This window comes from Esox lucius, chromosome 11 (genome assembly GCF_011004845.1).
Source record: "Esox lucius isolate fEsoLuc1 chromosome 11, fEsoLuc1.pri, whole genome shotgun sequence".
Taxonomy (NCBI): domain Eukaryota; kingdom Metazoa; phylum Chordata; class Actinopteri; order Esociformes; family Esocidae; genus Esox; species Esox lucius.
The window spans coordinates 16,935,437-16,949,109 of record NC_047579.1 but is presented as its reverse complement, the minus strand read 5'-3'; positions in this window follow the sequence as shown (position 1 = coordinate 16,949,109).

Genomic DNA, 13,673 nt, shown 5'->3' with positions numbered 1-13,673 from the left:
CAACTCCACAACCGTACACCTCCAACTCACAACCACCTAATGGGCTTGTCTTCGACCCACCACACCCAACCAAGATCACTTTGGTTGGGCTCAATGAAGAGCTCTTCAATACACCAGAGCTCAGGGTGCCATTGACCCACTATTCAACACAGCCTTCACTTTTAACTTGCCCCTATTAAGACATCGGCATAGAACAAATCATCATAAGGTGAAAGCCTCTGTGTGTTCTGCATTATCACTGTTTTCTGTCTTGATATCCTCACAGACACTCCTATTTACCGATTCCAAATCAACACCTTCCACTAACGGGCACCCCAAAGTAGGCCCAACACTTGTCCCCTTTACATTCAGGCCTACTTGTTTACCGACTGCAGAGTGGCAGAGACTGTGGGTGCTCCACCAGTCTGATTCTGAGCTGTGGCTTTTGGACACTGGGAGCAGCCATGGCCAACCGCATGGCAAAGAAAGCAAAGAGGTAGTCCTGGAGTGAGAAAATGTGTCCCCACACAGTTCACACGGTCCTGAAGACCTCCCTCTGTCCCTGTTCCCTCTCTGAGCACGGCGGGTATACTGTTGTGGCTCCAGAACGTGTTCAAGCAAAGTAAGGATATGGCTCATCTGTGACTCAGTTGAACTCTGGGACTGGGCCGGGCCGGGCACGACCGTAGTTGATTCACCGGTTGACTTAATCCCAGGCATGCTAGCACCAACCCCATGCTTCAATGTTGGGATGGTTGGGACAACCTTTGGTGGGAGTGAGTACCTCCTCTCTCTCCTACACTCATCCAGCCTCTCATGAACTTCTGAGGTACTCGTGGAGGTTTACACTTGAATATTACAGTTTTTTACAATCGCTATGACAGTTTTTTCAATACATTTAACAAGTTTCCTAAACTCTTAACACGGTTAGCACAACATCCATCTTTGTAGGCTATACAATTAACACATTTCTTGTTGCTTTGACACAAAATGCATACAGTTAACACAAATTTAAAATGCTTGAACTTCTTTTACACACAAGCTCAACCAAGACCAAAACAATGTAATTTTACAGTCAAATTTACAAATGCTTTCACACTGTATGTCAGAACAGATAACACCATGTTCTAAACCTAACCTTACAGGCTAAAGTCAAGGTAAACAGCTGTTTATATTGTGAATTGAAACACAAATATATTCCCTGTATCTTATTCCATTGCTAATGAGAAACAGCTTATTGAAGTTATGCAAATAATAAATCACAGCTGATTCCCATCTAGGAAGCACACTCAGGTGTTGAGGTTCTTTCAATCGCATGATCATATGTTCTAAAAGAGTACTCTTTGGGCTGATATTGTGTGGAAAAGGAACAATATGGAGCAACACAAAGAAAGAAAGAAAGAAAGAAAGAAAGAAAGAAAGAAAAAATGCCTGCACGAGGGAGAGGAAGACGAGTACCAGGACAAGGGAGAGGAGTGGGACAAGGACAAGGGAGAGGAGTGGGGCAAGGACAAGGGAGAGGAGTGGGGCAAGGACAAGGACAAGGGAGAGGAGTGGGACAAGGACAAGGACAAGGGAGAGGAGTGGGGCAAGGACAAGGGAGAGGAGTGGGGCAAGGTAGAGGGAGAGGAGTTAGAATGTGTGGTGGCGCTCAAAGAAGGACCAGAGCTAGGGTAACTGATCAAATAAGAGCTACTATCATTGACCAAAAACCACGAGCTATCATACAGAGAGGCTGGTGAACGAGTATAGCCAAATCTCAGCCGGGACACAATGGCATCCATTGTCCGTATTTTCAGAGAAACCAACAGGTAGGATATTGCTTTTCCTACAGCAAAGTGTAAATACAGTAATTTTACCAATTACAGTATTAGAGTGAGTGTATGCCTCCGGTCTCTAAAATGTAACTGTATTTTGTCCCTCTAAGGATTCAACGTCTACCTCCCTCAGGGGGCAGAGGAAAGCTCCTGAATGAAGAACAGGAACGTGCTATTGTCAACATGGTGATTGCTGACAATGAAATAAAACTGAAGGACATTCAGTCCAGAGTAGAGGACAACCTTGTCTTTGGGAACATTGCAGCAATCAGCATAACATCCATTTCTCGGACTCTAGCTAAACACAGAGTCCGAATGAAACAACTATACAAAGTTCCTTTTGAAAGGAACAGTGAGCGCATCAAAGAACTCCGTCACCAATACGTCCAGGTAAGGTTATGCAATACAGTCATTACTGTACTATACACTACTCTATAAACCTGGAGTACATTAGGACATACAGTAGATATACAGTACAGCACAGCATTTATATATATATCAAAAGTGCGTACACCAAATTTCCAGCGTATAACTGGCGTACACCCAAAACCACGGTAACTTTGAGATTTATCAATATGGACGTTGGCGTACTGCACTCTCAAATCCTACGCCAGCTCAGGAGGTGGTGTACGCACGTTTTGAGTTAGTGCGAAAATGCGCAGAAAAAAAATCCTAACGCACTGACAATCTAAAAGATATGATATATTATGACCCATTGTAAAAAAACAACAACAACATAATTACAAACTTCAGTGTTTATTTTTGTGCAACATGGACTTCAATGTTTAATTTGTGTGACTTTACCAAAGCATTTGATTTATATGTATTCCTTCAGATGCGAGCCTGTGCGCTTTACATGGCGTTTCAGGGTTAGGCCCGGCAGTTGTGCACGGACTGGGTTCAGTAATAAAAGGCTTTCAGTGACCAAAATATAATTCAGACTGACAAAGTAATAAAAATGACATTCTTCTTCTTTTAAATAATAATAATAGAAATAATAACGACATTCTTCTAAATAACAATAAACGTCATTAATAATAAAAATCATAAAATAATAAGACGAATATTACTAATTTTCATGCAATTAATAATGTGAATGAATGGTACTCCACATCACATCATCATCATCACTATTGAACACCCCAATACATGTGACGTGATACGAAATGAAATGCTAATCGTTTCAAACGCGTGCTGTAAAATGCTTTGTGATAGGTCATTTGCTCATCCAAACAGCTTTATAAACTGGATTTCCACCGTACAACAATTCTCAATGATGGCTGACCTGGTGCTTTTAGAAGACGCATATGCGCCCTTGAGAAGGGAAAGAGTATTTCAAGATAGGCGAGATCTTCTGAATGAAGCGGATGAATGGCTGATGAGCAGATTCCGTCTTCCAAGGCATCTTCTCCTGGAGCTGTGCAATAACCTGGAGCCCTACCTACAACGTGAGACCCGGCGGTCAAGGGCCTTACCTGTTCCAGTCCAGGTTCTCTCCACACTGGGGTTCTTGGCCACTGGAACCTTTCAACGGGAGATTGCTGACAGGTCTGGTATATCCCAACCCACCATGAGCCGCGTGCTGTCAACCGTGCTGGCTGCCATCAGGACTCTCATCCCACACTACATACAATTCCCATACAACAATGCCCTGCAAACAATGATTAAAAGGGGGTTTTATGAGATTGCTGGGATTCCAAATGTCATAGGTGCAATTGACTGTACCCACGTGCGTCTGAAACCACCATTGGTTAATGATTTCGCATACATCAACCGCAAAAATTATCATTCAGTCAATGTGCAAATTATTTGTGATGCCAGACTCTGCCTATTAAATGTTGTGGCACGATGGCCTGGAGGCACCCACGATGCCTTCATTTTTGAGCACAGCAGCGTGCGCAGACAGCTGCAGGAGGGCGCATTGAGGGGTCATGGTTATCTTTTAGGTGAGTACTAAGAGCAAATTTATTTTGCTAAATATATTTGTTTCCTAACCTCTCTTTTCCCCTTTAGGTGACAGGGGTTATCCTCTTTTAAACTCTTTGATCACCCCTGTCCCCTCCAAGAACTGCCACCTTAACGTGGTGGAGGGGTTTGAGTACCCGAGTGACCCTAGGAGCTATGTTGTCTGGGGCTATATGCCCCTGGTAGGGTCTCCCAAGGCAAACAGGTCTTAGGCGACGGGTCAGACTAAGAGCGGTTCAAAACCCCTTAATGAAGAATTCAATTTTGAGTACCGTGACGTCGCCCGGTATGGCGCAGCCGGGGCCCCACCCCGGAGCCAGGCCCGGGGTTGGGGCTCGAATGCGAGCGCCTGGTGGCCGGGCCTTCCCCCATGGGGCCCGGCCGGGCTCAGCCCGAACGGGTGACGTGGGGCCGCCCTCCCGTGGGCTCACCACCCACAGGAGGGACCATAAGGGGCCGGTGCAAAGAGGATCGGGCGGCAGTCGAAGGCAGGGGCCTAGACAACCCGATCTCTGGACACGGAAACTGGCTCTAGGGACGTGGAATGTCACCTCGCTGGCGGGGAAGGAGCCTGAGTTAGTGCGTGAGGTTGAGAGGTTCCGATTAGAGGTAGTCGGGATCACCTCTACGCACGGCTTGGGCTCTGGAACCACACTCCTTGAGAGAGGATGGACTCTTCACCACTCTGGAGTTGCCCATGGTGAGAGGCGGCGGGCTGGTGTGGGTTTGCTCATAGCTCCCCAGCTCTGCCGCCATGTGTTGGAGTTTACCCCGGTGAACGAGAGGGTCGTTTCCCTGCGCCTACGGGTCGGGGATAGGTCTCTCACTGTTGTTTGTGCCTACGGGCCTAACGGCAGTGCAGAGTACCCGACCTTCTTGGAGTCTCTGGGAGGGGTGCTGGAAAGTGCTCCGACTGGGGACTCTATTGTTCTACTGGGGGACTTCAACGCCCACGTGGGCAACGACAGTGACACCTGGAGGGGCGTGATTGGGAGGAACGGCCCCCCTGATCTGAACCCGAGTGGTGTTCAGTTATTGGACTTCTGTGCTAGTCACAGTTTGTCCATAACGAACACCATGTTCAAACATAAGGGTGTCCATCAGTGCACATGGCACCAGGACACCCTAGGCCGCAGGTCGATGATCGACTTCGTTGTCGTCTCATCTGACCTGCGGCCGTATGTCTTGGACACTCGGGTGAAGAGAGGGGCGGAGCTGTCAACTGATCACCACCTGGTGGTGAGTTGGATCCGATGGCGGGGGAGGAAGCTGGACAGACTCGGCAGGCCCAAGCGTACTGTAAGGGTCTGCTGGGAACGTCTGGCCGAGTCTCCTGTCAGAGAGATCTTTAACTCCCACCTCCGGCAGAGCTTAGACTGGATCCCGAGGGAGGTTGGAGATATTGAGTCCGAGTGGACCATGTTCTCCACCGCCATTGTCGAAGCGGCCGCTCGGAGCTGTGGCCGTAAGGTCTCCGGTGCCTGTCGAGGCGGCAATCCCCGAACCCGGTGGTGGACACCGGAAGTAAGGGATGCCGTCAAGCTGAAGAAGGAGTCCTATCAGGCCTGGTTGGCTTGTGGGACTCCTGAGGCAGCTGACGGGTACCGACAGGCCAAGCGGGCTGCAGCCCGGGTGGTTGTGGAGGCAAAAACTCGGGCCTGGGAGGAGTTCGGTGAGGCCATGGAGAAGGACTTTCGGCTGGCCTCGAAGAGATTCTGGCAAACCATCCGGCGCCTCAAGAGAGGGAAACAGTGCCCTACCACCGCTGTTTACAGTAGAGGTGGGCAGCTGTTGACCTCAACTGAGGATGTCGTCGGGCGGTGGAAGGAGTACTTCGAGGATCTCCTCAATCCCGCTGACATGTCTTCCATTGAGGAAGCAGAGGATGAGGGCTCAGAGGTGAACTCGTCCATCACCCGGGCTGAAGTCACAGAGGTGGTCAAGAAACTCCTCGGTGGCAAGGCACCGGGGGTGGATGAGATCCGCCCTGAGTACCTCAAGTCTCTGGAGGTTGTGGGGCTGTCTTGGTTGACACGCCTGTGCAACATCGCGTGGCGGTCGGGGACAGTGCCTCTGGGATGGCAGACCGGGGTGGTGGTCCCTCTTTTTAAGAAGGGGGACCGGAGGGTGTGTTCCAACTACAGGGGGATCACACTTCTCAGCCTGCCCGGGAAAGTCTATGCCAGGGTTCTGGAGAGGAGAATACGGCCGATAGTAGAACCTCGGATTCAGGAGGAACAGTGTGGTTTTCGTCCGGGCCGTGGAACACTGGACCAGCTCTATACCCTCTACGGGGTGTTGGAGGGTTCATGGGAGTTTGCCCAACCAATCCACATGTGTTTTGTGGATTTGGAGAAGGCATTCGACTGTGTCCCTCGCGGCATCTTGTGGAGGGTGCTTGGGGAATATGGGGTCCTGGGTCCTTTGCTAAGGGCTGTCAGGTCCCTATACGACCTAAGCAGGAGCTTGGTCCGCATTGCCGGCAGTAAGTCAGACTTGTTCCCAGTGCATGTTGGACTCCGGCAGGGCTGCCCTTTGTCACCGGTTCTGTTTGTAATTTTTATGGACAGAATTTCTAGGCGCAGCCAGGGGCCGGAGGGTGTCAGGTTTGGGGACCACACGATTTCGTCTCTGCTCTTTGCAGATGATGTTGTCGTGTTGGCCCCTTCTAACCAGGACCTTCAGCATGCACTGGGACAGTTTGCAGCCGAGTGTGAAGCGGTGGGGATGAAAATCAGTACCTCCAAATCCGAGGCCATGGTCCTCAGTCGGAAAAGGGTGGCTTGCCCACTTCAGGTTGGTGGAGAGTGCCTGCCTCAAGTGGAGGAGTTTAAGTATCTAGGGGTCTTGTTCACGAGTGAGGGAAGGATGGAACGGGAGATTGACAGACGGATCGGTGCAGCTTCTGCAGTAATGCAGTCGATGTATCGGTCTGTCGTGGTGAAGAAAGAGCTGAGCCGCAAGGCGAAGCTCTCGATTTACCAGTCAATCTACGTTCCTACTCTCACCTATGGTCATGAGCTTTGGGTCATGACCGAAAGGACAAGATCCCGGATACAGGCGGCCGAAATGAGTTTTCTCCGCAGGGTGGCTGGGCGATCCCTTAGAGATAGGGTGAGAAGCTCGGTCACCCGGGAGGAGCTCAGAGTAGAGCCACTGCTCCTCCACATCGAGAGGGGTCAGCTGAGGTGGCTTGGGCATCTTTTTCGGATGCCTCCAGAACGCCTTCCTGGGAAGGTGTTCCGGTCCCGTCCCACCGGGAGGAGACCCCGGGGAAGACCTAGGACACGCTGGAGGGACTATGTCTCCCGGCTGGCCTGGGAACGCCTCGGTGTCCCCCCGGAAGAGCTAGAGGAAGTGTCTGGGGAGAGGGAAGTCTGGGCATCCCTGCTTAGACTGCTGCCCCCGCGACCCGGCCCCGGATAAGCGGGAGAAGATGGATGGATGGATCACCCCTGTGCCAAATCCCGTGACGCATCAGGAGCGCAACTTCAACCACGCGCACGCACAAACACGAGCCACTGTGGAGCGCTGCGTGGGGCTCCTAAAAGGTAGATGGCTCTGCCTGGCACATGCGGGGGGCACGTTGCTCTATTCGCCAAGTAAGGTGTGCAACATCATTTTGGCATGTGCCGTCTTGCACAACATGGCTGAGGTAAACCGTGTGCCATTTGACGCGCTGGCCCCAGACCCAGAGGTGCCAGTGGAGCAGTGGGCAGCACCACCGGCTTTAGGAGCTATTCAGCTCAGACGGGACCTTGTTCAGCGGTTTTAATGGTAATTTAAAATAAAACAGACTTCGTTTTCATTGTTTTATTTTTTTAAGTTCTCATTTATTTGCTTTGTCGTTAAATGACACTAATGAATGGTTAATTTCGACCAGAAATCTACAAATTTCTGTCTGTCTTTCCAGGACCTCATCCGTCCGGACCCTTGGCCGTGGCGCACGGGAGGTTGGTGGACGGGACTCGGCTTCCCCCGCTTGCACCTGCTCAGGCTCTGGCGCAAGGATAGACTCAGGCTCCTGGATGGGCTGAGGGGGAGATGCCTCGAGGGCGCTGGGGCCTGCAGTGCCATCATCTGCAAAACAATAGAGCACAATTTAAATAAAACGAGTTAACTATGGACTTGTGTTTTTTTATTGGTCTATCATATTTAAGTTTACTTGTCATGAATGTCGTCGGTATCTCCCCCACCGGTGATACCTTCCAAAGACACCGTTCCGATGAGGGCTGCCACCCGCTCCTCGTTCGGTGTCAGCTGGAGACTTGGATCCGGTGGGCCTCCCCCAGTCTGACTCTGGCTCCTCTTTAGTGCCGAGACGCGCCTCTTTGTGGCGATCTTTAAAGCGGACTACATTTTTTTCACCTACAATAAACAAAACTCATGCTTAACTTGTTCGGTCTATATTACAGTTTTTTTCAATCGCTAACAAGCGCTTGCCCATACTTTAGATAATTTTTCTAAACTCTTAACACAGACTCACACCTACAAAACACAATTGGCCAAATTGTTCATTTTCTTCTCAAAAACACATTTTGTTAAATATATACTAACTCTTAATTTCAAAACAGAACATGTTTTTCTCTACACACACTAACTTTACCAAAACACTGGAAATCTGACTCAAAATGAAATAATTCTGTCAAAGAGTAACATTTGTTTTCACTTCACAAGGTACATGCAGTTAAACGAAGTACACCAGGTTTCAAAATTCTGGCTATTGTTAAAATTATAAAAACTGCATAGATTTTTATGTTTCAGGTAACATGCAATCCACCGTTTACACTAAGTTTATTGGTTTGGAACTGTATGTGCACATGTACAGTAATGTTCACATTCAAACGCATTCCAGTAAAAAGCAAATCAGTTATTTCTTACAGTAACTGTTTACCAAAGAAGGTACAGTAGAACAGACAAGGTTTATTTTATTTTCAAGGTTTATTTACAAAATATCCATGAAACACAAGAGCATTCTGACCAAAAAAAAACAGCAAAAAGCCCAAATAAAAAGGGGGGGAACTAAAAATGGCACAAAATTTATGTATCTAATCCCTGCGATCTTCAGGGTTAGGCCACATGTTTTCGTCAACATCACATCTGATATCATCTAAGGCGATGCACCTGGGATAAAAACGCTTGGTATGTCGGATCCACCCTTGGCAATCTTGAACTGTGATATCCCTGCATCCAGCATCCATGGCTTCAAGTAGGGACATCTGGTCATGTGGCTGATGGTCATAAACCTTCCACCTCCATGCAGAAAATAACTCCTCTATGGGGTTGAGGAAAGGTGAATAGGGTGGAAGGAAGAGACTCACCAGTACTGGGTGGACTTCAAACCATGCTGTTATTGCTTGTGAATGATGGAAAGCAACATTGTCCCAGGTAATTACAAAGGTCCTCATGTTTTCACCCTCCTGACCCTGCTCTGGTACCAGGCGCTGGTGGAGATCATTAAGAAACGCAAGGAGGCGCTCAGTATTATAAGGTCCAACCTGGCATCTGTGAAGGAGTAATCCTGTATTTGCCATTGCTGCACACATAGTAATGTCCTGGCACATCAACTGTGGCTCTTTTTCCAATTATATTTCGTCCACGTCGACGCCTTTTGGACAGATTGAATCCTGCCTCATCGATGTAAATGAATTCATGAGGGGCCTGGTTGGCTTCCAATTCCATAACTCTCTGAAACAAAGTTTAAGTCATGTCATTACTGTGTCTACCATACTGTACTGTAACCTATTACTGTGTAGGTAACCTACTTGCAAAGTGCAAAGGTTATATAACTGGACATTGAATTGAATATACACTATACCTGGACATATTGTCGTTGTAGCTCCTTGACTTTCTCACTGTTCCTTTCAAAGGGAACAGTGTAGAGCTGCTTCATCCGCACTCGGTGTTTGGACAATGTCCGCGTAATGGTTGTGAGGCTGATGCTTTCTATATTGGCAAATATCTCATGGTCCTCCACAATTCTAGTTTTGATTTCATGCAGTTTAATTGCATTATTTGCAACAACCATTTCTACAATGGCAAGCTCTTGATCATTATTGAGGTGCTTTCCTCTTCCCCCAGAGGGTGGAAGACGTTGCATTCTGTAGAGAAAAATTAAAATATCAACATATGCATTACTGTATGACCTTATTGACATGTCAAATGAGAATAGAAACAAACCATGTAAAATGCAATACTTACCTGTTGGTTTGTTGAAAGATGCGAATAATGGAGGCAACCGTTGACCGACTCAAATTGGGTTGGACTCTTTCACCAGCCTCTCTTAGTGAGAGACCGTGGTTGATTACATGGTCAATGATAGTGGCACGAATTTCATCACTGACTACTGTTCTTGCAGCCCTTGGAATGCCACCACCACGCATTCTTACACCTCTACCTTGCCCTCTCCTTGGGCCTGCACCTGCACCTCTCACTGCTCCTCTCACTGCTCCTCTCACTGCTCCTCTCACTGCACCTCTCACTGCTCCTCTCACTGCACCTCTCACTGCACCTCTCACTGCACCTCTCACTGCACCTCTTACTGCTCCTCTCACTGCACCTCTTACTGCACCTCCACCTCTCACTGCACCTCCTTCTGTATCTCTCACTGGACCTGGTCTTCTCCCTGGGCCCCTTGCTCTTCCTCGTCCAGACATTACAATGTTTGTCTTTTTCTGTTACTGTTTCCAAAAACATCACTCCTTAAAGTCCTCCTTTTATAGTAATAGAAAAAATAAGCCCCTGCCACTGAGTCTAAGCCAGACTGGAATCAGCTATGGTTGGCCCAATTCACCAAACATAAATCAGCTGTGTCAATTATTCAATTGTTTGTTTATTATCAGCTGAGATATATTTTTGATATATTTTGTTTTTGAACTGATATCATTTCAGAAGCAGAGGTTTTTATACTGTATTTAAGGTTTGGAATATTGTTTTTGCTATTGTGGGATGTTGTGTGTTAACATTTGTAAATACTACAAAAACAATCCATAATTTTGTTGGGAGGTATAGCTTGTCTGTTAAGAAAATGTAAGCATTGTGGAAATGTGTTCACTGACTGCATATTGTGTGAAAACGACATTAAATGTGTGAATGGTATGGCCACAAAAGACCGATGCTGTGCTAATTGTGTTTAGAGTTTTGAAAATGTGACTACTGTTTGGACAAACGCTTGTTAGCGACTGAAAAAAACTGTAAGCAATAAAGAAAAACATTCTTACCTCTGCTGGAGTGCGCTTCTCAACCCCCACACTATTAACAGCACTCGTAATTTGGCTCCATATTTTGTTTTTGTGGGCGCCTTTTATTCCACTTTTTAGACTGCCAAATAAAAAAATATTATTTCTTTCTACCTCCCTGGTGATCGTCTCAATCTCCACGTCAGAGAAGTTTCTCTTTTTTGCCGTCTTCCGTCTGTCCATGGTGTAAAATGAGGGCGTGGGGGAAGCGGTGACTTGAATATATAGGGGCGTGTAATTCTAATGACGATCGTTTTCAGCCGCTGCATTTATCAAGGGCAGGTATTGCGTACACCTGGATTCTAAAGGTACGCACAGCTTCATAAATCAGGCGGTGAGAGGAGTGTAAGCAAAATCTTACGCCAACATATACGCCCGTTTCTACGCAAGAATGATAAATGAGGGCCACTGTGTCTAATTACTTTCAGAGAGTCATGGAGTTGGAGGCCAATCAAGTCCCACATGAAATTATCTATGTTGACGAGGCTGGCTTCAACTTGGCAAAAAGGCGTCGCCGTGGGAGAAACATAATTGGCAAAAGGGCCACAGTTACCGTGCCGGGCCAGAGAGGAGCCAACATTACCATGTGCGCCGCAATCTCCAACAACGGTGCACTCCTGCATAAATGTGAGATTGGCCCCTACAACACAGTACGCCTTCTCCTGTTTTTAGAAGACCTGCACGGAAGACTGGTGCCAGAGGTAGAAAGGGGACAGGTGGGAGACCACTTGCCAATATATGTGATCATATGGGACAATGTGGCATTCCACCATTCCCGGGCAGTACACTGCCAGGGGTGGATAAGGCATGCCAAACGATTCTTCCCACGATGCCTTGCCAATGAAGATATCAGGTGTGATGTGGATGAGAACATGTGGCCAAATGCAGAAGACCGGGCAGATTAGAAGATTACTTTGTTTTTGTTATTATTATTCCAGTGCTTTTTCTGTTTGTATATCTTGCAGCAATGTCCTTTTGCAAATAAAGTCTTTACTGCAGCAATTCTGTCCCTGTCTTTTTTTTTTCATAAACTGTACATTCTATAAAGCTACTCTAAGATGGTCATTCATTTTTTGTATTGAATTTCTGCAGCAAAAGAAACAAAATGCATGCATTTACTAAAGCCAACAAAACAAAAATGTAGAGAGGCATCAAAGGAAACTGCAGTGCAAAACACAATCTATGATCAATACAATATACTGTCTATTGTATAAGGGCAGACCTGATGCATAAAATAATGCAGTTTCTGACATTTCAGCTGATGATAGTGTTTTTTTTGTCATTGTGTTATGATTGACTAAATGTTCCTGTTGGAAGAGAACATGTGTTAGTGTTTTGAATAATTATTTGATTTTGAAACATGTTTGCAGTGTTTTGTTGTATTGTGTTAGTGTATTATTGTATTTTGTAAATTAGTTTTGGAGTTTAGTTTACAATGTGTGATTATGAGCATGAAATTAACCGTTTTGCCAATTGTGTGTTTTAGGTGTGTTGGTGCGTTAAGAGTTTAGGAAACTTGTTAAATGTATTGAAAAAACTGTCATAGCGATTCTAAAAAACTGTAAAAACAGGAGTAGCGTTTACAGACTGGACCCAGTACTGATAGATAGTGTGATGAGAGTGGGAGGATGTCTGAACAGGCCAGTTCTGCCAGAAGAGCACAAGTCTCCCATCAGACTCCCAAAGGATGCACATATCTCTAAACTCATCCTACAACCGGCTTCCAAGCATCAGACACACTTTTATACAGTGCTTATATTATATGGCCTTACCTTATTAGGCCTTACCATTATGCTAATCTCTGGGCCGACCCTTCCCCAATCGTCCACCATTGTTTCACAATCCTCTGGGATCCGCCCCCCAAGCCACTGTTAGGAAATATTGGGGGCGTGATGCTGGTGTGATGGTGACGTGATGCTGGTGTGATGGTGATGTGATGCTGGTGTGATGGTGATGTAATGCTGGTGTGATGGTGATGTGATGCTGGTGTGATGGTGACGTGATGCTGGTGTGATGGTGACGTGATGCTGGTGTGATGGTGACGTGATGCTGGTGTGATGGTGACGTGATGCTGGTGTGATGGTGACATGATGCTGGTGTGATGGTGACGTGATGCTGGTGTGATGGTGACGTGATGCTGGTGTGATGGTGACGTGATGATGGCCTGATTTCTCTCATTCTCCCAAGTGATTCAAGGAGCCACAGGTCCTTCTGTCTTCCATATGAGATGAAAACACCATCCACTCATTCTACTGATCATGGAACAGTAGTGGAGCCGGAGCAAGAGTACAGATGAGAAGATGCACCTGCTGTCCTTGACCAACACACAGACATACAAACCCTATTGTTCATCAACCTCTCCTCAGAAATCAAATGTGGAAGAATCAGAATGTTTGGAAAAATAACAATATGAGGCCTTAGGCTCAGGTAACCTGATAAATTATTTTTTTATCAATTAACACTAATATAGAAGGGATTCCATACAGTTTGACACAATCTACCTGATCTTACTGAGGAGTAAGAAAACATAGTACTTAGATGAGTGACATGTACATGGTTCTCTGTCTTCATGGTTAGTAGCTCCGTTAACAGGAGGAGGTTTTGTCAACAATTAAATAATTAAACATTCTACAGACATCAAAATTTCCAAGCACAAATGATAAACAATAACAAC